The sequence below is a fragment of the Stenella coeruleoalba genome (assembly GCF_951394435.1).
Source record: "Stenella coeruleoalba genome assembly, chromosome: 2".
In the NCBI taxonomy this organism is placed as follows: domain Eukaryota; kingdom Metazoa; phylum Chordata; class Mammalia; order Artiodactyla; family Delphinidae; genus Stenella; species Stenella coeruleoalba.
This window is the reverse complement of record NC_137147.1, coordinates 79,773,798-79,795,821: the sequence shown is the minus strand read 5'-3', so window position 1 is coordinate 79,795,821 and position 22,024 is coordinate 79,773,798. Positions and strand designations below refer to the sequence as shown.

Sequence of the window (22,024 nt, the reverse complement as noted above, 5' to 3'; positions counted from 1 at the left end):
TTTGCAGAACCACTGAGCTAGGTTAGAATCTGGCCTCTCATCACTCTTTTGAAGGAAGTCTCTGAAAAGGAGTAGTGATGCTGTTTCCAGTTGTGTTTCTAGAACTTTGGTGTCCTACGAAGGCATAAGGAGAAAATTCACCAGGAAACTCTGAGGTGCCACTTGGTAAGATTGAGGCCTGAGTCACAGAAAATCTCTGAAAGTTACTTGTGATTTTTTTTGCCTTGCTCAAAAGCATAATTCTCCCATTTTTTTTTTCTTTTGAGGGAATAGACACTATAACAATTTAGTCACCGCTTTATATTTTCTGTGGTTGGAGGAGAACTGAAACAAAGAAAATGTCTTGCATTTCATTCTGAAAGTTTGAAGGACTCCTTTTATGAAGAAACTTGGGTCAGGATGCACTGTAAGAAAAATTAAACATTAGTTTTCATGAACTCTCTTGAGAAATATGTTTTAGAAATGTGTGCACCGTATATCAGGATATTTTACTTCCTTTAAACTCACACCATATATTTTGACACGCTCTCAATTTAACAAAAATGCATTAGTTCTAAAAGATAAACATTTTGGTATTATTAATTTGTTTTAGATTTATAATGTCTTTTTCCATTATGTATATGAGTTGGGTTTTTCCCCCCATATTCTTCTCTTAGTTGCAATTAAATAGTTTGCATGTGAGGTTTTGTTTTTTGTTTTTGAAATGATGGGAAGGGCAAGAATTATACTTGGGTCAGTGTGTATAAAGAAGGAATAGGAATTTCCTGTGGATTACAAATGAATGACTAGATTTTAACGAAATGAAAGGAGAAACCAATAGTGCAGATGTTCATGGTAAAATCAGTTTCTGGGAAAAACCTTAAATCAAAGATTGTAAGTTCTGTATATTTTTAAAATAATAGTACACTTCATTTACAATAAAGCTTTTTTTTTCCTCTCTAGCTAGTTATGTTAGGGTTATTTCTTATCAATTAAATTAGTCAGTCAAGGAAGTACTAAAGGCAGCTCTAAGACAAATTTTCTTCCACCAGTTTTCTTGTTGTGAGGAATTTGATTTAGTTCATGTGTGTGTAGTTTTCTAATAGCTACATATTCCAAGATCAGTATCTAATTTATGTGTGAGAAACATAAATTAGTTTTTTTGTTTTTTAAGGCAAAGAGAAAATCAGGATGTTATGAGTCTATTCCATTGATTTCAGAAAAATAAACATACCTGCCGCACAAAATGCCTCCAGAAGGATGTAGGCTAATGACTGCGGGTCTGTTTGCTTTTAATCATTTAAATTCCATCAGGGAAAAGTCTACTGGAAGGAATATTAAAGTCCAAACTGAAACTGTCATTTAAAATCAAGTTCTTGGGTAAGGGGGAACAGTAGACATTGAGCTCAAAGTTGTGAATAATGTAACATTGATTTAAGATTCAACTGTATTTTATACTTTCCGTTGAGGCCATTTGAATCAGAGCATTTCTTTGAATGGATTGTACTTTGTTTCCAAGGCCTATATCTGCTCACACTTGGCTTGTGTGGCGATCACAGCACCACCTTGGGTGTTCTTCTATGTGTGGGTGAGAAATGTTGTCACAAGTCTGCTTCTGGCTTTCCAGTTCGTTCACAAATGGCATCACTGCAGGGCTCTGAATCAGGAGAGGAGTTTTTACTCTGCTGGAGTGATTCTCTCCTCTATTCCTGAGCAAAGTGACCCAAAGATAATCTTCTCCTTTGGCTTGGCTGAACTATGGTCCTTTACGTTAAAAAGTTTTCTTTCTCTAAACTTAATCAAAGTAATTTTTGATATGAGTTCCCATGCAGACCAATTGGCCTCATTTTGTTCTAGGGTCACATCTACATCTACTATGATTAGCTTTTTTTTTTTTTTTTTTTTTTTTAGGTATGCGGGCCTCTCACTGCTGTGGCCTCTCCCGTTGCGGAGCACAGGCTCCGGACGCGCAGGCTCAGTGGCCATGGCTCACGGGCCCAGCCGCTCTGCGGCATGTGGGGTCTTCCCGGACCGGGGCACGAACCTGTGTCCCCTGCATTGGCAGGCGGACTCTCAACCACTGCGCCACCAGGGAAGCCCCATGAGTAGCATTTTTGAAAATATTTACCAAGGGTTTGTAAAGAGAATTATTCTAGACAGTGTGTTAGTCTAAGAGAAAATTCATCTTAGCTACCAGTAAAATAACTTATTAATTTATGCTCTATTACTGCAAATAATATTTTCATACTTGGAGGACAACCTGGAAAAAGAAACAATACTACCTAGTGAATTCTGATCAAACTTATCATGAATTATTTACTATAAGGAAGAACACTGAATGAAGTGAATTTAGGGTTACTTGAACTATTTAGGGACAATCTTTACTTTGTGTTGTCTGGATGACCAGGCACCTTCTAATCTATGTACAAGTTTCAGCCACAAGTGAGCAATCAGCACTTTCTTAACTCATGCCCTTTGGATATGTTCAAAGTCCCTGTTGAGGAAGTTATTTCACTAATATCTCAGTGAAATAAACAAGGCTATAGATTTCTGGGAATGACAAAATCAACAAGGGCGCAATCCATTTGACCTTGAGTTGAGCTTTTTTTTATTGAGTTGTTATGCCCATGAAGAATATTCTGGGCTGCAGTTATAGTAGGGGTTTTTCAGGTTTTCTAAGAATTAATATTCCCAACAAAATAAATAAAATTTCACTTTTTCTGAAAATATCACACATGTATAAGTTCAAGCCATTATATCACCAGAAGTATATATTGATAGAAGTTTACGTAACTCTCTAGAGAGTTGAGTATTTATTGGAAAAAAGAAGAAAAAAGAACCTCAATGTTGTCTCTCACTTAGAACTCTAGGAAGGAGTTCAGGCAGTAACTCAGTAGAACATTTTGAATGTAAAAGATTCTCTGTTTCCTTACTTTATTTACTTTCCCTTCAGTTTCATTGAGATACAATTGACATACAGCACCGTATAAGTTTAAGGTGTACACCACAATGATTTTGACTTACATATACTATGAAATGATTATCACAAGTTTAGTGAACATCTATCATCTCATAGATTCAAAAAAAAAAAAAAAAGAAAAACATTTTTTCCCTGTGATAACTCTTAGGATTTATTCTCTTAACAACTTTCACATATAGCAGTCTTAATTATATTTATCATATTGTACATTACATCCCTAGTACTTATTTATCTTATAACTGGAAGTTTATACCTTTTGACTACCTGCATCCAATTCACCCTCCCCTTATCCCCAGCTCTGGTAACCTCAAATCCGATCTTTTTCTATGGGCTGGTTTATTTGTTTTTGAAGTATACTTGACCTACAACACTTAGTTCCTGGTGTACAACATAGTGATTCGAGATTTCTATGCATTACAAAATGATCACCGCCATAAATCTGTCTCTTTACTTTATAATTCCAGTATTGGTTAATTCTAAGTCATGTGTTTTTTGGTTTTGTTTTTTTTTCTGCAAGGAAAGAGCTAAAGGGAATTATTGTGTGCATATATATATGCGTGTATGTGTGTTTGTGTGTGTGTGTGTCTGTGTGTCCATGCATCCCTGAGTACGTGTGTTTAATTAGTTGTATTAAGAAGGGAGTCATCAAAGATGCTCAACATCACTAATTATTAGAGACATGTAAATCAAAACTACAGTGAGGTATCACCTCACGCCGGTCAAAATGGCCATTATCAAAAAAGCTAGAAACAATAAATGCTGGAAAAGGTGTGGTGAAAAGGGAACCCTCCTACACTGTTGGTGGGAATGTAAATTGACACAGCCACTATGGAGAACAGTATGGAGGTTCCTTAGAAAACTACAATATGACCCAGCAATCCCACTACTGGGCATATACCCTGAGAAAACCATAATTCAAAAAGACACATGCACCACAATGTTCACTGAAGCACTATTTAAAATAGCCAGGTCATGGAAGCAACCTAAATCTGCATCGACAGATGAATGGATAAAGAAGATGTGGCACATGTATAAATGGAATATTGCTCAGCCATAAAAAGAAATGAAATTGAGTTATTTGTAGTGAGATGGATGAACCTAGAGTCTGTCATGCAGAGTGAAGTAAGTCAGAAAGAGAAAAACAACTACCATATGCTGACACGTATATATGGAATCTAAAAAAAAAAAAAAAAATGGTTCTGATGAACCTAGTTGCAGGGCAGGAATAAAGAGATAGACATAGAGAGTGGACCTGATGACATGGGGTGGGAGGGCGAATTATACTCCAATAACGATCTATTAAAAAAAAAGAGGGATTCATCCTGTACTAACTATAGAGTTATTGAGGTGAATGAGTCTGGGAAGAGACTCTTAGACTTAATGATTAGAAAAAGTTTTTTCTTCTTTTTTTTTGAAAGCTGTTGTATAAAATTTTATTTATTTATTTTTAACATCTTTGAGTATAATTGCTTTACAGTTATGTGTTAGTTTCTGCTTTATAACAAAGTGAATCAGCTATACATATATATATATCCCTATATCTCCACCCTCTTGCGTCTCCCTCCTACCCTCCCTATCCCACCCCTCTAGGTGGACACAAAGCCCCAAGTTGATCTCCCTGTGCCATGTGGCTGCTTTCCACTAGCTATCTATTTTACATTTGGTAGTGTATATATGTCCATGCCACTCTCTCACTTCATCCCAGCTTACCCTTCCCACTCCCTGTGTCCTCAAGTCCATTCTCTACACCTGCATCTTTATTCCTGTCCTGCCCCTAGGTTCTTCAGAACCATTTTTTTTTTTTTAGATTCCATATATATATGTTATATATATTCCATATAAATGTGTTAGCATATGGTATTTGTTTTTCTCTTTCTGACTTACTTCACTCTGTAAGACAGACTCTAGGTCCATCCACTTCACTACAAATAACTCAATTTCATTTCTTTTTATGTCTGAGTAATATTCCATTGTATATATGTGCCACATCTTCTTTATCCATTCATCTGTTGATGGACATTTAGATTGGTTCCATGTCCTGGCTACTGTAAATAGTGCTGCAATGAACATTGTGGTACATGTCTCTTTTTGAATTATGGTTTTCTCAGGGTATATGCCCAGTACTGGGATTGCTGGGTCATATGGTAATTTTATTTTTAGTTTAGTTTTGTTTTGCTTTTGTGGTATGCGGGCCTCTCACTGTTGTGGCCTCTCCCGTTGCAGAGCACAGGCTCCGGACGCGCAGGCTCAGCGGCCATGGCTCACGGGCCTAGCCACTCTGCGGCATGTGGGATCTTCCCGGACCGGGGCACGAACCCCTGTCCCCTGCATTGACAGGCGGACTCTCAACCACTGCGCCACCAGGGAAGCCCTATTTTTAGTTTTTGAAGGAACCTCCATACTGTTCTCCATAGTGGCTGTATCAATTTACATTCCCACCAACAGTGAAAGAGGGTTCCCTTTTCTCCACACCCTCTCCAGCATTTATTGTTTGTAGATTTTTTGATGATGGCCATTCTGACCAGTGTGAGGTGATACCTCATTGTGGTTTTGATTTGCATTTCTCTAATGAGTGGTGATATTGAGCATCCTTTCATGTGTTTGTTGACAATCTGTATATCTTCTTTGGAGAAATGGTCTATTTAGATCTTCTGCCCATTTTTGGATTGGGTTGTTTGTTTTTGTGATATTGAGCTGCATGAGCTGCTTGTATATTTTGGAGATTAATCCTTTGTCAGTGCTTTGTTTGCAAATATTTTCTCCCATTCTTAGGGTTGTCTTTTCATCTTGTTTATGGTTTCCTTTGCTGTGCAAAAGCTTTTAACTTTCATTAGGTCCCATTAGTTTATTTTTGGTTTTATTTCCATTTCTCTAGGAGGTGAGTCAAAAAGGATCTTGCTATTATTTATGTCATAGAGTGTTCTGCCTATGTTTTCCTCTAAGAGTTTTATAGTGTCTGGCCTTACATTTAGTCTTCAATCCATTTTGAGTTTATTTTTGTGTATGGTGTTAGGAAGTATTCTAATTTCATTCTTTTACATGTAGTGGTCCAGTTTTCCCTGCATCACTTATTGAAGAGGCTGTCTTTTCTCCATAGTATATTCTTGCCTCCTTTGTCAAAGATAAGTTGACCAAATGTGCGTGGGTCTATCTCTGGGCTTTCTATCCTGTTCCATTGATCTATATTTCTGTTTTTTGTCAGTAGCATCCTGTCTTGATTACTGTAACTTTGTAATATAGTCTGAAGTCAGGGAGCCTGATTCCTCCAGCTCCTTTTTTCTTTCTCAAGATTGTTTTGGCTATTCGGGATCTTTTGTGTTAACATACAAATTATGAAACTTTTTGTTCTAGTTCTGTGAAAAATGCCATTGGTAATTTGATAGGGATTGTATTGAATCTGTAGTTTGCTGTGGGTATCATAGTCATTTTCACAATGTTGATTCTTCCAATCCAAGAATATGGTATATCTTTGCATCTGTTTGTATCATCTTTGATTTCTTTCATCAGTGTCTTTTGTCTCTTACGTAGGTTTATTCCTAGGTATTTTATTCTTTTTGTTGCAATGGTAAATGGGAGTGTTCCCTGGGACGAAGTGAGAGAGTAGCATTGACATATATACACTACCAAATGTAAAATAGATAGCTAGAGGGAAGCAGCTGCATAGTACAGGGAGGTCAGCTCTGTGCTTTGTGAACACCTAGAGGTGTGGGATAGGGAGGGTGGGAGGGAGGCTCAAGAGGGAGGGGATAGGGGATATATGTATACATATAGCTGTTTCACTTTGTTATACAGCAGAAACTAACACAACATTGTAAAGCAATTATACTCCGTAAAAAAAGAGCATCAAGGATTGCAATCATAAGAAGCTATGAAAAAGCAAGGAAGGATTCTTCCTTAGAGCCTTCAAAGAGCATGGCCCTACTGACACCTTGACTTTGGACTTCTAGCCTTCAGAGCTGTAAGAGAATAAATTTCTGCTGTTGTACGAAAAAAAAAAAAAAAATATATATATGTTTTCCTTTTTGTTAAGCGGAAGCATTAAAAATGATATTTGTTAAATAACAATTGATTTTATTAAACATTAGTATAATTAAATAAATTATAAATAAGACATGGCCATTTTGGTAATACAGAAATAATTCAATTTTGAATCATTGAAAAAAATGAGTGAGATTTTCAGTTTTACCCAAGACATTATGCAGAAATAAATAGCATGTTTTCCTTAAAAGAACAAAAAAACAAAGACAAAAAAAACCCATTGTGGCTTTCTTCTCGGGACTACACTAATACAATCAACTTGAACTTCAGTTTCTCAAGATACTCCAGGAGTGGAGGGGGGGATGAAAAGGAAAAAAAAAAGTAACTATGTGAGGTAATGAATGCTAATTATTTTGAATATGTTGATCATTTCACAGTGTATATTTATATGAAACCATCATTTCCCCAACCAGATTTGTGAGTGAAATTTGAAGTAGGTAAGAAAGAGCAAGAGGAGCACCCAGTGATATTTATTGCTGTGTCATCAAGGCTGGTGGGGTTAACATGTACAGAGGATGTGACAGGAGGTTCCAGAGGTACAGGAGGAGGTCTTGGAACCTGGGCACTGAAGTACTGGGCAATGGATCTAGAGAATGATTGGTCAAGAAGAGGGGGTGGGGAATGACTAAGCAATAGGCACTGTGGCTGACTTGATCTTGAACCTCGATCTTTGGATGTAGGCAGTTTTCACTAGTATTGGGACAAAAGGCAGGCTGGATTGAGTTCACAAGTAGGAAAAAGCCTGCAGTCTGGTAAGGGTAGAAGAGCAGTGCTAATATGGACCCCAAAGCAGGGTGAATTCTTTTCGAAAAGCACATGGATTTCTCTATGTAGTTTCTATGTATCTAAATAAATTCTTCTATATTAGTAGGCAGATTCTAGCATGATCTAAAGTCACTTACTCTATGTAAGTCTTCTAGATCACTCCTCTCTTCCTAATCAAAATTTTTAGTAATACAATGGAGAAAGATTAGTTTGAACCCCCAGTAGAATTTTGATGAATCTTTGAAGATGAATTTTTTTGTGAATTCCTCAGAGATTTCTTCAGGGATTTGTGTTCTCAACCCCAAGACTTTGTGGCTCTTCTTTGATCTTGTTCTGGCACCAACCCAAACATAGAACTTCACCTGTTTCTTTACTTCACACGGATGCACACACAATGCACACTCAGATAGTCACAAAAATTCATCTTTGAAACAAGGCTTTGTGCTCTAGAGCTAACTTTACTGATGGTTTTGGGATATGAAAGTTTAATATATTTTAGCAATTCAATTGAAAGTAAAATGTTCAAAGGTATGTGTGATGGAGACAAATAAGGGCTGAATCTAGCCTCTTTGCTCCGTAAACCAAGCCATACACTAGGGCATTGGCCTGTGCCTGCCCACAGGAAAGGTCACCTTTTAAAACTCACACAAAGACACCACACCATCTACTTACCAACACTTACACTGTGCTTACCCAGAAGTAACATACTTCCGGACTTTATACAAGGCTTCACATAGGCTAGCAGCAGCTCTGTTCGTCACTCTGCCAAATTGCTCAGCCATTCTTCGGAAGAGTTCTGAAGACAGACTGCCTGGGTTTGAATCTTGTCTCTGCCTCACACTAGCTGTGTGATGGTGGGCAAGTTATTTAATCTATCTGTATCTCATTTTCCTCATCTGTAAAATAGGAATAATAAAGGTTCTACTTACTTTATAGGGTCACCGGAAGGACTGAATGACACAGAATCATGTAAATTGCTTAGAAACATTGTCTAGCACATAGCGCTCAATAAATGCTTGTCACTAATATTCTCCTAAATATGTCATTTTATGCAATAAATGACTATTTTATTCATATAATAAAATTTCTAGGAGTTTCATGTTACTGACAGAGTAAAGTTCCTACACCTCAACCTGACATTTAAAGTCTGCTCGCCACATCCATTCAATTATATACCCTCTTTGACATACGATAAAGCCTCCACTTTAGCCACAGTGGTTTGCTCACAGACAGCCCCATCTTCCTCTGTTCACTCACAGCTCTAAGCCTCCTCTCATGTTGCCGAACACACCTCATAGTAAAATGCACAAGATTCATTCTCAAACGACACTTGATATGTGCATGTGAAAGTCAAAGAAAAAAATTACCTTCCTCAGTGGTGAGTGAAAAAATGAAGGAAGAAAAGGGAAATCCAAGAGTTCTGTAGCTGATGGTAAATGAGAATTTAAATAAAAGACTTTTGTTGGGACATTTATCACCTTTGAATACAATATGCTCACCATAGTATGTCTACTTGTAAGTGAAACTTAGATACCTCCTCCAGTTCCTTTCTCCAAACCCTTTTCACCTAAATGAAGGTGCCAATGCCTTTCCCAGAGATACATGATTTTAAGTGAGGATTAAAGCCTAAAGTATAGTATGTTTCAAAGAGTGACATTTTAGGCTGTAACTGAGGTGTGGAGTGCATAATTTTTTTCCAAGTTGCCTTCAAATATCACCCTTTGGGCTGTTGCTTAATTTGCAGGAACATGAACATAGTTTGAATGTTAATTAACGAAGGAGGAAAATGAAAAAGATAAAAGGGGAAGGGCAGCCTGACCCCTAGTGTTTATTTTTCCGCTCATCTTCACTGGTGGTGGTCGCGCTGCTACTTCAGACTATTTAATTGGTCTCTTTTCCATCCTTATGACCTAGTTCTTTCTGCTTTGTGACTGTCACTTTGGTGTGAGAGAGTAGCTAAATGCCACTGGTTTCCTTCTTTAATTTTGGTGATTATTTCCACGCCCAGAGGAAAAAGATCATCTGAGAAGCAATCCTAAATGCTGCTAACAATCTGGCGAGGCACTCAAGAGAGCAGATGCAGCTATGGAGAAGGTTTTAGGTGCCCATGGGTAAATGAAATGGTTGGCTTAGCTGACCTTTTGCTTCTGAAGTTGGCATCGCAACAAAACGTCACAGAGCTAAGCATAAGGTCTTTATGTTCTGACCAGGGGAGATGCTAAGCTATGCCACTCCTTGAGAAACACTGAGCTGGAAGGAGGAGACCTGTTTTCCAACTCTGAGCTCTGTCATTAAGCTTTTATGCTGCCCTGCATCTTAGGTTTTCATCTGTAAAATGAAAGGTCATTCACTGAAATACTGAGTGCGAGACATGGTTTTAAGTGCCGGAGATATGGCAGAGAAACAAACTGACAAGCTTCCTTCTCTTGGGGTGCTGGGGTGGGAAGTATGCAGGGATTGGAGGCAGTCAAAAGATGCATAAATTGATGTGGAAGAAAATTCCAGCTACTGATAGTAGGTGTAGAGAGAATAAAACTGGGTGGAGTGATAGAAAGTGACTGGGGGTGGATTAAGGATCATCTCTCCATGGAGACTGGCATGTAAGGTGTACTTGAATGATGAGGAAGAGTCATGATATAGGGAAGCAGTTTTCAGAGAGAAGGCACAGTTGGTGCAAAGAAAGATTTGAAGGCAAAAGTTAGGTTAGTGAGGGACTGGCAAAATACCTTCATTCTCTCCCAGTGAAGGGAATGAAGGGAGAGTGACGAGATGGGATTAAAGAGATGGGCAGGGGCCACGGAAGGCCTTGTTGACACTGTAAAGTGTTTTAATTTATTCTTATTTTATAAGCCCACTGAAGCGGCGCTGTCCAATAAAAATATAATGCAAGACACACATGTAATTTAAAATTATCTAGTAGCCACATGAAAAAAGTAAAAAGAAATAGATAAATTAGATTCAGTAAGGTATTATGTAGCAGAATACATTAAAAAGACTATCATTTAAACGTGTATTCACTATTAAAAATTATTAATGAGATATTTTACACTCTTTTTTTGGATTAAGTCTTTGAAATCCAGTGTGTATTTTACATTTATAGCACATCTCAGTTTGGATGCCAAATTTTCATTGGAGATAATTGATCTGTATTGAGATTTTACAAAACTTACAGTTGAAATAGTGGATTCACATATCCACGTTGCTCCAGACATACTTAAATGCTTTCCAATAATTGAATCAAGTACCAATTTTTAAATTTAGAATAATTGAACTTACATAAAATTAAAAATTCAGTTCTTCAGTTGCACTAGACACGAGTGATTAATAGACGCATATGGCTAGTGGCTGCCATATTGTACAGCTCAGCATTTGAGGGTTTTAAGCAGGGAGTGACAGGATTTGATTTGCTTTAAAAAAGATCACCAGTTGCTGTGTGAAGAACTGACTGTGGCAGAGGAAGCACGGGTAAAGGGACTAATTACAGAGAGGTCAGCAAACTTCTTCTGTAAAGGGCTCGATAGTAAAATGTGGCCAGATAGTAAATATTTTAGGATTTGTGGGTCACATGGTCTCTGTGAGAGATTTTGTAACTCTGCCATTGTAAAGTCAAAGCAGCCATAGGCAGTACATGAAAGAATGAGCATGACGGTGTTCCAATAAAACTTTATTGATGAACACCGGAATATGAATTTCATATAATTTCATGTCCTGAAATATTATCACTCTTTTTATTTTTATAATCATTTAAAAATGTAAAAACTATTCTTAGCTTGTAGGACGTACAGAAGGAGGCAGCAAGTGGAATGGTGAGCTGGAGTTTGCTGACCCCCAGGTCAGGGCTTTTTGGCAGAACCCAGGTGAGAGGGCTTGGTGCTTGGAAGCTGAAAGGGCAGCTGTGGGAGGAATATAGTTCCCATGGTAGAGATGGCTGGACCTGTTGATAGTCTGGCTGTTCAGGGAGAGGGAAGGGAAAAGTCTTAAGAATGAAGGCACCAGGCTTCATTTTGAGCCTGACCAGATGATTTCTAAAGTACTTTTTAGCTCCAACAACTTGTGATCTATGATTTTTAAGGAATCCATTTTGACCAGAGTTTGGAACGATACTCTTCCTTCTCCTTGAGTGGATGCATTCCAATGTCTGGGAATTGTAAACCTGGGGATTTTCTGTGCTAAAGGAGTGTTGTATAATTTAGCTCTTCACTGACAGCCCCATTAAGCCATTTTATAATTTTTAATTTTTGTGTTGTGGAATTTCATGTATCTTAAGATAAACTTTTGTATGCACCAGTGATATGCTTCATTTCTTTATAGCTACGATCTTGTTTAAATGCATTAAACTTACTTGTTTTAAAACAGGTTCTATGGGAATTCTAGATCATTGAGGTCTTCCCTCCCCTCTTTTTGTTTCATCCTATTATAGTTACCTCCTGGTGAGCAAAGGTTTCATGGATTAAGACAGCAATTGATTTTGTTTTTAGCTTTTATTTGAATGTATCCTTTCTCCTCAAGCGCATTATGCATCTCCAAAGAAACTCATAAATTATAAACTAAGCAAAAGTTAAAATTAGATCTGAGTGTGGTATAATGCCCAAAGGAATCTATTTGAAAAGGTTACAAGCCGTCGAAAAACAATTTGTATGGTTAAAAGCCACACAGTTAGATGCCCTTAATGGAGTATCTGTAATGATTATTTAGGCATTGGTTGCTTATTACGTCTCTGTGGCAACTAATCAGTGTGTTTCTTTGGAAGCCAGAGAAGCTCAGAATTCGGCACCTATAATACTAGGGAACTGTGTGGAAGAATGTGTTTTTCCACATCAAACAAACTGTACCTCTTCTTTCTCCAGATTTTAATAATTCTCCACCCTTCCCAAATTGTCATTGGTGCTGATTGCAAGAATGGAGACTAGTTCCTTCAGTGAAAGGATCATAAAGTCAATCATGTGGATAAAATTACTGAGCCATCCAGCCAGCTGGTCTCTATTTGGCTCTACTTTGGTTCATTATTTTATGGGGTGAATTCACTCCATATTTAAGGAAAGCAAAAACGGCATCAAAACTAGTTTGTAATTAATTGCAGCTTTTTAGAAAGGAATGCATTTGCAAATGGAAAATATGCACTGTCAGATCCTGATTTCTGATTATGTTATGAATCTGTCTGAAACGTCACTTTCTTCTGTGTTTATGTTAATGCTGGGTACAGGTTAGACCCTTTTTCAGACCCTTACCACTATAATCTGTATTTTAAGAGCTTCTCTGCACAACTTCAAAAACTTTAAAATAACACATTATTGGTTGGATGGAACCTGTACATTTCCAAACAATGTTAAGAGTCATTTGGTTGCCAGGCCATATAATCTTGGCGCCTGTCTCATTGTATTGTCATTCAGGTGATTAGATGGGCTTGTGCAACTGTAAGCTGACATTGAAATGACTGTACATCACAAAAATGTTGTGGTTTCCATGCTTTGTTAGTGTCAAAATGGCTAATGTTAATTACTCGGGTATTTAATGGACCCAGAAGTAACAAATACATGATCCTCTTGATTTGGAAACCTTTTATAAAAGGACATAAAAGCAGTCAAGCAACTCTGGAGCTGTGCCTCTACACTTCTAACTCCTCATAATAACGGCCAAAGTAAGTGCAAAGGACACAGATGCTTTTAAACAAAGGGAACCCAGTAGGATGGAGCACTAATATTGAATGCTACCTCTCATAAACACAGAAGGGAAAAATCTGTTGGAACGAAGAAGCCAAATGTCATAAATATGCCTCCCTGTGTCAAAGACTGGAATTAGTTCTCACAGAACACAACAGGCAAAGGCAAAACAGAACTTCACTTGGCTACTTATGGTGGAAACAATCCGCCCCAGAGTAAGTCAAGACACTGACAAAAGCATTGCTTTGGAAGTGATGGGTATTCAGGATGTAAGCCCTGTGGATCAAGAGCATGAGCTCAGAATGTGTTTGGGGAGATGTCCAAGCATGCAAATTTCTACCAGATGTCATGAGACCTAAGGACCACAGAATTCACCAGGATACTTGGACCACCTTTGCAGTATCTCATTCTTTTTATCTCTCCAAGTCCTACTCCATCTGAACTTGCAAAAAACCATCCATAAGTTGGAAGTTAAAGAAGAAGTCAGCAACATGGAAACAGACCAGTGGAAAAATGAACTTGTTTTATTTACTTATTGGCTGCACCGCACGCATGTGGGATCTTAGTTCCCAACCAGGAATCAAACCCATGCCCCTGCAGTGGAAGCGTGGAGTCTTAACCACTGGACTGCCAGAAAGTCCCTGAATTTGTTTTAACAAGGAGTTTTCAATTCCCTCATTTGGCATCAGGAGACTGAGGCCTAGAAGAATGAAAATGGTGAAGTAACTTGCTCAAATTACCTATTTATTTGGTTGGTCAGGGTCAATTGCAGAGCATTTTAAAAAATGCCTTTAATATGTGTTTTAACTAATTCTCAAAGAAATCTTACCAGGTAAGTAGGAAAGGTATTATCTTCAAAATGTTACAGGTAAAGGAACTGAAATTCTGAGAGGTAAAATAATTTGCCCAAGACCGCATAGCTAGGAAGTCATCATTCCTTAGAGCTAGCTCTTTTTGACTCTGTGAACTTTTCCATCATTCTAAATTGCCTCCAGATTTAAGTTCCTTTTTCTTCCCATGTAGTAACCAAACATAATGGAAAGCTGAAATAAAGAAAAAAAGAAAGAGATGAAATAAAGAAAGAAAAGAATAGAATTAGCTTTGTGTCTGATTCCTCAGATGATAGTTTCTTAATTAGAATTGATACGCTGAATTCCACTTGAACAGATTGGTGGAGGAGAAAAGCCTAAAACTTTGGTAATAATACTTCATAGATGGGCTAGTGTTTATACTCTTAGAACCTATTTTTCTTCTCTTAAAGTCCCTCAAAATTGCTGCCTCAAAATCACCTCAGGGCTTCCCTGGTGGTGCAGCGGTTGAGAGTCCGCCTGCCGATGCAGGGGACATGGGTTCGTGCCCCAGTCCGGGAAGATCCCACATGCCGTGGAGCGGCTGGGCCCATGAGCCATGGCCGCTGAGCCTGCGTGTCCGGAACCTGTGCTCTGCAACGGGAGAGGCCACAAGAGTGAGAGGCCCGCGTACTGCAAAAAACAAAAAACAAAACCTCAAAATTAATGCAGGCTCAAATAAAGTAAAAATGAATTGTTGCTTTAAAAAAATGACATAGGGCCCTAAGAAATGTATCACATCAGAAATGCAATTTTAATGGCCTAAGTTATGTAAATGACACATAATAAAACATTATAATTACCTGTTATTTACATACGTGGTCTAAGAATTACTTAAAATTAATTGGGAGCAGGATTAACAATTTTAATCACTTTAAGAAATATTCATGAGCATTCATAAAACCCACAAGGCATTTCTTTAATGAATTAATGATATTTAATGTCTTTTCACAGAATTTAAGAGCAGAAAAACCTGATTAGATAATTCAATATAAGTTTTCTGAAGTTACTGTCAGTCTCCCTAAAGAAATGGCTACTATGCATTGCTTTTAGCTGTCAGATCTATCTGTAGTTACACATGTGATTCTTTTCTGCTTTTAATAATGAACCAGCTTCTCCCATCATAGTCTATTGGACATGACAACAACAATAACAAGAATATCTTTGCAGAGGGACAGCACTTACACTTTCAAAGCATCTATTCTGATATCAAGGGCAGGAAATCCACTGATTGTTTTTCACAGCCCCTGTGTAGGCCACTCTGAGCTGTAGGCTGAAGAAACACCTAGAAACCTAGGGCAAGATTTGAAATTACTTCTCTCTGTGATGGAAGTGAATAAGAAGATGAAATGGTTGGAGTTAGAAATTTGCGTGAGGAGCACACACCATGTGTCTGCTGTGGTGCTGAAGGATCTTCTTAAGTCTTAATTGTTTGTGTGTTTCACCCACCTGCCCCCAACCCCACACCTTCCCTGGAGCCCAGCAAGGAGACACTGATTGTAATGAGGACTAAAGTAAAATAAATGAGATGATTAAATTTTACATCAAGGAAGTATTACTGGGACTTCCCTGGTGGCGCAGTCACGAAGAATCCACCTGCCAATGCAGGGGACACAGGTTCGAGCCCTGGTCCTGGAAGATCCCACATGCTGTGGAGCAACTAAGCCCGTGCGGCACAACTACTGAGCCTGCAAGCCACAACTACTGAAGCCCGCGTGCCACAGCTACTGAAGCCCGTGTGCCTAGAGCCTGTACTCCGCAACAAGAGAAACCACCGCAGCGAGAAGCCCGCGCACTGCAACGAAGAGTAGCCCCTGCTCGCCGCAGCTAGAGACAGCCCGCGTGCAGCAACGAAGACCCAACGCAGCCATAAAAAAATAAATTAAAAAAAAAAAGGAAGTATTACTGACAAGATGCGGGGAGGTAATAGGTGGAAAGGGGATATGAAGAATGGAGTTAAAAAAAGGAGAAGAAAAGTCTAACGCATCCAATTTAGGCACATGGGGTGCTCAACAAATACTAACCTTTATTATCATCCTTCTCAGTGTATTTACAGACCAATTCCAGGGAAAGGGTATTTGGTTCTGCTGATGGAAACGTTGGCAGTTCTATTTTTGAAAGTGCTGTTGTTTTGGATAATCTAGCCCACTCTTGCTAGACTAATAGGAATTGGCTAACTCAGAATCCTGTCAATCTTGAGTGAGCCGGGAAATTGGATTCCTGAATATATAAAGTGGAGGACAAGAACTTGGGCTGGTGGGGACTACTAAGGGCGAACATTTAGTGAAACACCTGAGTGGACAGGGCTATTCTTGGCTATTAGTACTATTACCTTTATGGCGGACAGAGACACTTTCTCTTGCTGTAGAGTTTGGGAATGGGTAAACAGGTACATTCCTAGCGAAACTTTGTACCATTTATCCTGATTGCATGCTGTCATGACCTTCAAAGTGCAGGTCAAAGAAATTTAAAATACTAATGATTTTGCATTTTCAAAATCATGTTAGATGACTTTATCAAGGACTTAAAAATTAAATTTAGCTTATGCTTTCTGAAGAAGAAAGTATTATGCATAGGACATTTGGAAACTAACAAAATATGAAAAAGTGATATGAAAAATCATCCAGAATTTCTCCCATCCAGAAAAAAAATGACTATTAATATTTTGGTGTATTTCTGTTATGCTTTTTATGTACTGAAATATGTTAAACTTTATAAAAAATTTAAAGTAATATCTAAACTGTTGAGTAAAAATCCAACCCATTAGAAAGGTTTAGAATGAATAGGACAGATCTCTCTTCATCCTCCAAGTTAAAAGAAACTTTGAACAGTTTCCATTTTTCAGTTGTTTTGTTAGTTACCATTATAAATATTAAGTCATATATTTTGTCAAATTCTTTTTAGCTTTATCAACTTTAAAAAATGCCTGATGACTCATCAGTACATTTGACCTCTATGCTTGCTTTCTGCTAATTTGTATTGTAATATTATATTTATGACTTTATTTTGTGATTTACTAACTTTAGGCAGTGTCAAAGAAGATGTGATTTTGTGGATTTTTAGGCTATATTATTACTTTTACCTTTTCAAGGTTTATAACATTTACATTCTATTATATAATTATAATTAACTATTACTCAGACTTCATGCTTTATTTGTAAAAGTTGAGACCCAAACTTTAAAATTAATAAAACAGTCTTTATAATATTATATGAATATTACTCATTGTAAAATCAAATATTGTACATGGATGCACAGAAGAAGAAATACACTGAGTGTTAAGTCACTAAACACCTGTGAAGGAAAATATTCTTAGCATAATTCATGAATGGATAGCAAAATCTTTTTTAACGTTTTTGAGTTTTCTTCACTTCCTCTCATTCATACTCAGTTGCTCCTGTTTCTTGTTATCTTAGGTCATCCTCTAGTTTGTATTCTTTTTTATTTTCCTGGGGTATCCTTCTCAATAAATGGCTTTTGTGGGAGTGGCTTGGGCAGTAAGTTTTCCTAGTCCTTGCCAGACTGAAAAATTTTTTTTATTTTGCTTTTATACTTGAGAATAAAATTATGGGTTAAAGTGACTTCTTCTCAGACAGTTAGAGGAATTGCTCCACTGTTTTACAGCATTCAAAGACAATTCAAACTATCATTCTTTCGTGCTAATCTTTTTTTTTTAATCTGCTTCAGTTCATAGAATTTTCTCTTTCTAAAACGTTATTTCCTTTACCCCTTTGCTCTTCTCCACCTCTCAATTTCTTGCTAGATGGATGTTAGAAAGCCACATCTTTTAATATTTTCCTTACTCTTTTTTGTTTTTCTCTTAGTTCTAGAAAATTCTGTCAACTCCGTATTCCTGGTCACCAGTTTGGTTATTGCAACATTTTTTTCTCTTATTTAGTTTATACACCAGATTTAATTTTGTCATTCATATTTCTAATATCTCTTTAATGTCTGTAACAATTTAATGTCTTATATTGCTCTTATTGCGGCCTATTCTAGTTTTATGGATATATTCACGTATTTAGTCTCTCTGAGGAAAGTAATCAGAATTTTTAAAAAGTATATCCCTGTTTCTGCAAAGGTCACATTTTTTTTGTTGTTGTTAGTTTTCATCCTTCTCTTTCATGCCATTGTCTTACCCCAAATGGCCAAGACTCCTGGATTGTCAGTTCATATTTGTGAATGATGGAACAATTTAATTGATGTAAATTAATTCCACTTACTCTGCAGCTGTAAACTGTAAACACACCTTAATATTATGATTTGGTTGTATTTTCTTTAATAAAGTCTAGGAGGATGCAAAGAGAAGACAGGAACAAGCTTTGGAGTTGACACATTCCTAGAACTGGAGCAGACATGGAGCCATAGCCAGAACACTGCATTTTACAAATGAGGAATAGGCAGAAGGGTAAGTGATTTGTCAAAAACAGCAATTATGAATTTTCTTTTGAAACCATAATTTTTTGTTTGTTTGTTTTGCGGTACACGAGCCTCTCACTGTTGTGGCCTCTCCTGTTGCGGAGCATAGGCTCTGGATGCGCAGGCTCAGCGGCCATGGCTCATGGGCCTAGCCGCTCCGCGGCATGTGGGATCTTCCCGGTCCAGGGCTCGAAGCTGTGTCCCCTGCATCGGCAGGCGGACTCTCAACCACTGCGCCCCCAAGGAAGCCCTGAAATCATAATTATATTTCTAAAGGAAGAACATTTTAAATTTCTTTGAAGCTACACTGACTTTGCCTTGCATACTGATTAGTCTTTTTTTTTGAGGATTTTATTTATTTATTTATTGTTTTTTTGAGGATTTTATTTATTTATTTATTGTTTTTATTATTTTTTTAACCTCTTTATTAGTGTATAATTGCTTTACAATGCTGTGTTACTTTCTGCTGTATAACAAAGTGAATCAGCTGTATGTATACATATATCCCCATATCCCCTCCCTCTTGCACCTCCCTCCTACCATCCCAATCCCATCCCACTAGGTGGTCACAAAGCACCGAACTGATCACCCTTTGCTATCCAGCTGCTTCCCACTAGGATCTGTTTTACATTTGGTAGTGTATATATGTCAGTGTTACTCTCTCACTTTGTCCCAGCTTACCCTTGCCTCTCCCACTGTCCTCAAGTTCATTCTCTACGTCTGTATCTATATTCCTGTCCTGCCCCTAGGTTCACCAGAACCATTAATTTTTAGATTCCATATATGTGTGTTAGCATACAGTATTTGTTTTTCTCTTTCTGACTTACTTCATTCTGTATGACAGACTCTAGGTCCATCCACCTCACTACAAATAACTCAATTTCATTTCTTTTGATGGCTCAGTAATATTCCATTGTATATATGTGTCATATCTTCTTTATCCATTCATCTCTCGACGGACACTTTGGTGGCTCTCATGTCCTAGATATTGTAAACAGTGCTGCAGTGAACATTGTGGTGCATGTCTCTTTTTGAATTATGGTTTTCTCAGGGTATATTCCCAGTAGTGGGTTTGCTGGGTCGTATGGTAGTTCTATTTTTAGTTTTTGAAGGAACCTCCATACCGTTCTCCATAGTGGCTGTATCAATTTACATTCCCACCAACAGTGAAAGAGGGTTCCCTTTCTCCACACCCTCTCCAGCATTTATCGTTTGTAGATTTTTTGATGATGGCCTTTCTGACCGGTGTGAGGTTATACCTCATTGTGGTGTTGATTTGCCTTTCTCTAATGTTGGTGATGTTGGCATCCTTTCATGCGTTTGTTGGCAATCTGTATATCTTCTTTGGAGAAATGTCTATTTATGTCTTCTGTCCATTTTTGGATTGGGTTGTTTGTTTTTTTGATATTGAGCTGCATGAGCTGCTTGTATATTTTGGAGACTAATCCTTTGTCAGTTGCTTTGTTTGCAAATATTTTCTCCCATTCGGAGGGTTGTCTTTTCATCTTGTTTATGGTTTCCTTTGCTGTGCAAAAGCTTTTAACTCTCATTAGGTCCCATTTGTTTATTTTTGTTTTTATTTCCATTTCTCTAGGAGGTGGGTCAAAAAGGATCTTGCTTTGATTTATGTCTTAGAATGTTCTGCCTATGTTTTCCTCTAAGAGTTTTATAGTGTCTGGCCTTACATGTAGGTCTTCAATCCATTTTGAGTTTATTTTTGTGTATGGTGTTAGGAAGTATTCTAATTTCATTCTTTTACATGTAGCAGTCCAGATTTCCCAGCACCACTTATTGAAGAGGCTGTCTTTTCTCCGTTGTATATTCTTGCCTCCTTTATTGAAGATAAGGTGACCATAGGTGCGTGGATTTATCTCTGGGCTTTCTATCCTGTTCAATTGATGTATATTTCTGTTTTTGTGCCAGTACCATACTGTCTTGATTACTGTAGCTTTGTAGTATAGTCTGAAGTCCAGAGCCTTATTCCTCCTGCTCCATTCATTTTTCATTCTCAAGATTGCTTTGGCTATTCAGGGTCTTTTGTGTTTCCATACAAATTGTGAAATTTTTTGTTCTAGTTCTGTGAAAAATGCCACTGGTAGTTTGATAGGGATTGCACTGAATCTGTAGATTGCTTTGGGTAATATAGTCATTTTCACAATGTTGATTCTTCCAATCCAGGAACATGGTATATCTCTTCATCTGTTTATATCATCTTTAATTTCTTTCATCAGTGTCTTACAGTTTTCTGCATACAGGTCTTTTGTCTCCTTACGTAGGTTTATTCCTAGGTATTTTATTCTTTTTGCTGCCATGGTAAATGGGAGTGTTTCCTTAATTTCTCTTTCAGATTTTTTGTCATTAGTTTATAGGAATGCAAGAGATTTCTGTGCATTAATTTTGTATCCTGCTACTTTACCAAATCCATTGTTTAGCTCTAGTAGTTTTCTGGTAGCATCTTTAGGATTCTCTATGTATACTATCTTGTCATCTGCAAACAGTGACAGTTTTACTTCTTTTCCGATTTGGATTACTTTTACTTATTTTTCTTCTCTGATTGCTGTGGCTAAAACCTCCAAAACTATATTGAATATGAGTGGTGAGAGTGGGCTACCTTCTCTTGTTCCTGATCTTAGGGGAAATGGTTTCAGTTTTTCCACCATTGAGGACGATGTTGGCTGTGGTTTTGTCCTATATGGCCTTTATTATGTTGAGGTATGTTCCCTCTATGCCTACCTTCTGGAGGGTTTTTATCATAAATGGGTGTTGAATATTGTCAAAAGCTTTCTCTGCATCTATTGAGATGATCATATGGTTTTTCTCCTTCAGTTTGTTAATATGGTGTATCACATTGATTGATTTGCGTATATTGAAGAATCCTAGCATTCCTGGGGTAATCCCCACTTTAACATGGTGTATGATACTTCTAATGTGCTGTTGGATTCTGTTTGCTAGTATTTTGTTGAGAATTTTGCACTATGTTCATCAGTGATACTGGGCTGTAGTTTTCTTTTTTTGTGACACCTTTGTCTGATTTTGGTATCAGGGTGATGTTGGCCTCATAGAATGAGTTTGCTAGTGTCCTTCCTCTGCCATATTTTGGAAGAGTTTGAGAAGGATACGTGTTAGCTCTTCTGTAAATATTTCATAGAATTCACCTGTGAAGCCATCTGGTCCTGGGCTTTTGTTTGTTGGAAGAGTTTTTTTTTTTTTTGCGGTACGTGGGCCTCTCACTGCTGCGGCCCCTCCTGCCATGGAGCACAGGCTCCGGATGCACAGGCCCAACGGCCATGGCTCACGGGCCCAGCCGCTCCGCAGCATGTGGGATCCTCACAGAC

At 37.8% G+C, this 22,024-nt stretch overlaps 1 long non-coding RNA gene across 2 annotated transcripts in view; it reads left to right on the top strand.

Annotated features, from left to right (window-relative positions):
• Window positions 1–22,024, top strand: part of LOC307181879 — a 52,309-nt gene that overhangs the window by 12,010 nt on the left and 18,275 nt on the right. Inside the window, exons 2-3 of one of the 2 annotated variants that reach the window (XR_013827074.1) lie at window positions 11,532–11,619; window positions 18,558–18,678. This is a non-coding gene — a long non-coding RNA (uncharacterized lncRNA). The remainder of the gene's footprint in view (window positions 1–11,531; window positions 11,620–18,557; window positions 18,679–22,024) is intronic. The other variant, XR_013827073.1, reaches the window with a different exon arrangement.